At 42.8% G+C, this 5,718-nt stretch overlaps 1 pseudogene; it reads right to left on the reverse strand.

The window, feature by feature from the left end:
* Window positions 1-4,045: 4,045 nt before the first annotated feature.
* On the reverse strand, window positions 4,046-4,971 carry LOC117612717 (annotated as a pseudogene).
* Between the last annotated feature and the right edge of the window lie 747 nt (window positions 4,972-5,718).

Genomic DNA, 5,718 nt, shown 5'->3' on the forward strand with positions numbered 1-5,718 from the left:
ATCTATCGCTTATCTCCAAGGGAGGTAATTTCCATTGATGGTAGAAATAAGGAAGCTCAGAGTTGGGCTAGGTATGGATGATCAGGGAGTACTATTGGCTACTCTCTACGTGAGACCAGTGCTAGTACAGCGAATACTTGCAGCCCAATCACAGGATCCATTGATTTGTACACTAAGCTGGGAGGTCGAGAATGGTGCCAGAATGGATTATTCAGTAGGAAATGATGGGGCTTTGATGGTAGGTACCAGATTGTATGTTCTTGATCATGAAGCATTAAAAAGGGAAATTCTTGAGGCTCACTGTTCAACTTTTGCCATGCATCCTGGCAGCACGAAAATGTATCGTACCCTGAGGAAATATTATTGGTGGCCTTTTATGAAGAAGGAAATCGCAGAGTATGTCAGTAAGTGCTTAATTTATTAGCAAGTTAAGGCAGAGCAGCAGAAACCCCACCGAGGAATGATTAAGTTCATTAATTTTTACAAGATCTGACAATGTAGTTCGAGAGAATGCGAAAACATCAATTGAAGATGAATCCAAAGAAGTGCTCCTTTGGGGTTTCAGCTGGAAACTTCCTAGGATTCTTGGTGCACGAAAGGGGGGTTGGGATAGACAAGAACAAAGCTAAGGCCATCATTGATGCGCCACCCTCGAAAAATAAGAAAGGGTTGCAAAGCTTGCTAGGCCAAATAAATTTCCTTAGGAGGTTTATAGCTAATTCAGCCGGGAAGGTTGAACCTTTCTCATCTTTGTTAAAACTCAAAGATGAAGAGAAATTTAGATGGGATGAAGTCCACCAAAAGGCTTTCGATTCTATCCAGGAATATCTGACAAAACCTCTGGTGCTCATCCTACCAAAACGAGGCCGACCATTGAAGCTTTATATTTCGGCCTCAGAAAATTCCATCAGACATAGAAAAAACTCTACACCATTTAATTTCTATAAACAAATCCAAAACATACCCAAATTAACAAGGTTGCATACATCCCACCAAAGAAAGTTTTTAGTGCCGTTCAGTCATACAAAAACCATATTCATATTTTAGCATGGGATCAGAGCAATCAATCCTACGTTGTCTCTAAACCCTCATCTCCAATTTCTCATATTCAAATCCAAAACCCTAAATCAAATTCCTCATATTTTTCCCCAAATCCAAATCCCTCAAATCTAAAGTCCTCAAATCCTCTTATCAAAATCCCAAAACACATACCCTCAAATCTTATACACATACCTCTCAAATCCAATTCCTACATCAAATTCCTCAAATCAAATTCCTCCAATCACAGTTCCTCACATTCTCATATCACATCTTACTTCCGTTGCAATGTTAGGAACCCCTACGATTCTCCCCCTTATTGCAGACTCACAAAAGCATGTGGTCAATCTTGCTAACCTGGCTACTCGGACTCATGCTTATATCGCCACCACCGAAGGTTCTACTTTCCATACATCCTCTCAAAAATCCGCATGGATTATCGACTCGGGTGCTACGGATCACATGACATTTGATCTTGGCCAACTTATTAGTCGCAAATCATCCACTCCATCAACGGTGTCTAATGCTAATGGTACCTCCTCCCTTGTGGTTGGGGAGGGCTCTCTATCTCTCTCTACTTCCCTACATCTGGATTCTGTATTACTTATTCCATCTTTGAATAATAACTTGCTATCTATTGCACAACTTACTACTACTTTGGGGTGTACTGTAACATTTTGGCCGAATAATTGTGTTTTTCAGGACATATTCACAGGAAAGACGATTGGTTATGGTACTTGGCGGGGCAAACTTTACTACTTGGACTAGGCACCGGATAGTGAGGTCAAGATTGGTCAAGCTTTCACACAGAGGAACTCGTTCTGAGGGGGAGGGAGACAAAGTTGGATGGTTTCTAGGAGATGCAATATCATACCGCACCACCCCATGAAGGACCCATAAATTTCTTTCCATTATGTTGTTTTAAGATTCAATTTTATCGCTTTATTGTTAATTGTTATCGAATTTGCTTTAAGCTTAATTTAATTTCAAAATTGCTTTATTTTATTTATTGCCTTTATCATTTATGTCATTTTTTTTCTTCGCTTAATTTAAGTTATCTATCGCTTTGATTTACTTTGTCGCACTTCTATTCTCGTCTTTAAGTTTGATCGCATATTTTAATTTGATTTGCATCGTTATCATTAAAAGTCGCAAAAAATGCTAAAATACCTATATGAAACCTAACCATCCTTGACCGAGGAAGTGAAAGAACCTAGGCCAAGAGGAGGTTCCTTGCTTGGTCGATCAATCGGCTAGTTAGAAGTCAGAAGCACAAACACAACAATCCAACCTTTTCCATTCAAGCCAGTCAGTGGCTTGGTGGTGGCACGCTTATGCAATCTAAAAGAAGGAGGACCAAAAACTCCTTCAATCTGCCTACCCGGTCGAAAAGAGGGAAGTATAATTTGGCACGCCTGGTGGGACCACTAGGTTTTGTATGGTCGTAAACACTAGGGGGAATCCTAGAAGAGATCGAGAGTTTGAAGAGTTTAGATGGCATCGACCACAAATGAACGGACAACAAAGCCACTAGGTTTTGTATGGCTGGTTCACTTCCCATGAACACTCAGCCACAAACGAACGGACAACAAAGCCAAAATGGCATCGGCCGAGCTACGGCCGTCGACCTAAACCATGTGGGGGTCGAAGATGTTACAGGAGCCGATGGAGGACTAGTCTTGAGGCCGAATCCAACCACTTCATTGGAGATCCAAGAGCTCATCCGAGCAATGGAGACATCAAACCAACTCAACCATCAACGATCGCAAAATATGGCTGAAACCATAGCAACCCAAAATGCTCAGATAAATGAGAGGTTTGATCGATTGCTAGGCCAACAAAATTGCCAAAATGGGAATCATGAGGCTCCAAATGGACTGCCAGCTGCAGGGCCTCAAGCAGAGGTTCAACCAAAGGCCTTGGATGCGACCCCGCCTCAAGCGAATCCACCAGCTGGGGGTAATCCAGCCCTAGCGATCAATATTCAGCTGATAGGTAATAACCCATTTGTGGGGGCCAACCAATTCCAAGGATTCCTGCCATATAACCGATTCTGTCCACAAGTCCACCAGGGGTAGGAGTCAACTTCGCTGGTCCTCATATTAATAGTTAGCTGGAATCGGTGGGTGGAATAATCTTGGTGGGAACACGAACTTGAATAATCCACTACTAGGAAACCAAGCGATCGACCGAGGGGCGATCGAACAGATGATCTAGGATATGGTGCCTCATGCTAGGAGGATTGGTAGACCAGTTTATCGGAGGCCTTATCCAGGGTATTTTGATCAAGAGGAGTTTCCACGAGGATTCAAAGTTCCGAACTTTGCATTGTTTCAGGAGACGGACTTCAGTCGACTGTGGAGCATATTGGCCGATTCACGGCTCAATGTGCTGAAATTGGACATCATGAGGCCTTGAAATTAAGGTTATTCTCGAGTACCCTCACGGGGGTTGCTTTTTCATGGTGTGTCAAACTTCCTCAGAACTCCGTTCCAAATTGGCAAACCATAGAGCAAATCTTCAATGAACAATTTTATCGGCCATAACCAAGGGTTTCGATGGCCGACTTGGCCAAGATGCGTCAAGGATCAAATGAGTCAGTCCAAGAATACTTGGGAAAGTTCAGAGAAACGTGAAGTCATGATCAGAAAGCATTTTGAGAGAAAGTAAGAGGACTTGCTGACATCAGGCACAAGGTTCGAAGCATAACATACATGGTCTTATACCATCCAAAGTTCGATTATTGGACGGTAATTACACTGTCAAGTCCAATCAATGGATCATGAGCCAATCTCTAAACAGGGAATCCACATATATACCCTTTGTAGAGATCACGAGTTTTAAGATTCGTACCTTTTTGTAGCCCAAGAGCCCTACCAACTACTACTATGCCATTACTCGAGTATCTACCGTCCCTTTTTGATTTTTTACATTTCCAAAGTTATTACCTGTATGAAGATTTTACCACTTTCACGTTTAATGTGTTTCTCATGCGCGAGCATATTTCTCATGTATCGACCGACGCGGTAGCTTAGACAAGCACCAAGACCTTACTTTTCTTGAGCAGCACACGGCCAAGGTAGACCAACTGCCTCTGGCCCATACTCCAGTTCTCTCCATTCTCACTAACTGCAGCAACCATATGAACATAAACCAAAGAATTTCCATGACGTAAAATGGAATCTAGTGCATCATATATACCCTCTATCTTAGGGTAGCCATAGAATAAACCTGTGGAATCCAGCTTTCCTTCCTTTCTCCTAACTTCATCTCCAAGTTGACACTTATCCAGGGCCTGAAAAAAGTAGAAGTTTTAACTAGTCCCACGAATTTAGGAGGAAGAAGCTTTCTTTCATCAATGTAAAACGAACCAACCTCCCAAATTTGCTCATCTGTGTACTCTTTCAAGTGGGTCCAGATTGCTTCTTACAGTCCCTGCAAACATGGTTAGGTCCTGGGGGATAATGCTCAGCCTAGACCTTAGATCATGCAGTCCAATTGAAGATATATCAATGCCATCTATCAAAATCAGGCCAGAAGCAGGATCCACAATTCGGAAAAGGGTCTGTATGAGAGTCGATTTGCCACTGCCAGTTCCACCCATAATCCCAGTTTTCATTCCTCCAGGAAGGGTACACATGATACCTCGCAACACAAGCGGCATGTGTGGGGCATACTGGACTTATGTAAACATGAAATTCGAGTCACACATGAATGACACCATATGTTAAGAAAGAAATAAACCAGAACAGCAAGTACCAGAAGATCATGTATGTCAACTTTTCCACGTAATGGCCAAGAACGATCTGGCTGATTGGATTCTATTACAAGAGGAGGCTCACTGGGAATGGTAGCGTACTGTAGTAATCTCTCCACTGATATTATTTTGTTCTCCACATTGCAAAGATTCCATATAACCCATGCCTGTAACATGTTTATATTAAGTCCATATGTAACGGCTAAGATCACCAGACCTTCAAAGTAAAATTGTAATGACCCAAACCCAAAATTCATATTTAATTAGTAATTTATTATGGGAAAAGACAATTTTGCCCTTGGAATAATTTATTAATGAAAAGTTGACTTTTGACCGGAAAGGAATTTGACAATTCTACAGACATCATTGCGTAGAGCACGGTGAAATGAGTTCATAGAGACGTAGTGGGCCAGAATCAGAGTTGTAACGAGAGAGTTATGGTCAAAGGAAACTCAGTGGCACAATCGTAAATATTTTGAAAAGAGATTTTATAAAAATCAGATTTCTCTCCCTCTCTCTCCCTCCCGCGACCTCTTTCCCGCGTCGTCCCCTTCTCCCCTTCGAAACTCCGGCCACCGGCCACGGCTGTGGATGGTGCCAGTACCAAAATGACCGGGATGTCGTCCTCTTCCAGCCCCAGCCAGCTCCCACCTCCAGCCAGCTCCGGCCTCCAGCCGCCGGCGTCGCCCGATCTTCACAGCCGCCGATCTCCCTCCTCCGGCCACCATTTTAGTCGAGCTAGGTATGGATTTTGAACCTCTCGAGCTGTTCTAGCTGCCTGTTGGGTAGGAATTAATCAGTTCTCAGTGTAGCTATTGGATTTTTGAACTTGAAAATTTGGCCAGTTTTCGACCTCCGTGTTCTGCCACTTCCGGTCAGTTTTTGGGGTAGGTCCAAGAACAAAAGTGGTTCCAAATATGGTG

Source organism: Prunus dulcis, unplaced genomic scaffold, assembly GCF_902201215.1.
Source record: "Prunus dulcis unplaced genomic scaffold, ALMONDv2, whole genome shotgun sequence".
Classification (NCBI taxonomy): Eukaryota; Viridiplantae; Streptophyta; class Magnoliopsida; order Rosales; family Rosaceae; genus Prunus; species Prunus dulcis.